The following is a 275-nucleotide window of genomic DNA, read 5'->3' as shown; positions in this document are numbered from 1 at the left end:
AAAGATTTTAGGGAGATACAGTTTCTTTTGTTAGATCTCCTGGTAGGCTTAGAAAAGACAAGACACTTAAAGCACAGTTTTCTTTAATGGGTTTGTTTTTAGACCACTTTTAATACCTTAAAGGTAACTATTAACTGTTTTTGTAATACCAGTTAAAATATGGGGCTTTTAAATAAGTAGGTAGATTGAGGATGTCTGTATGTGTATGCAAATGTATACAATAGTCACTAATGACTTGTCCGTCGCCACTTCTAGGCAGCTGAAACATGCGCCCA

This window comes from Cariama cristata, unplaced genomic scaffold (assembly GCF_000690535.1).
Source record: "Cariama cristata isolate BGI_N322 unplaced genomic scaffold, ASM69053v1 scaffold11101, whole genome shotgun sequence".
NCBI lineage: Eukaryota > Metazoa > Chordata > Aves > Cariamiformes > Cariamidae > Cariama > Cariama cristata.
The sequence above is the reverse complement of the archived record's forward strand: the minus strand, read 5'-3'. Positions refer to the sequence as shown.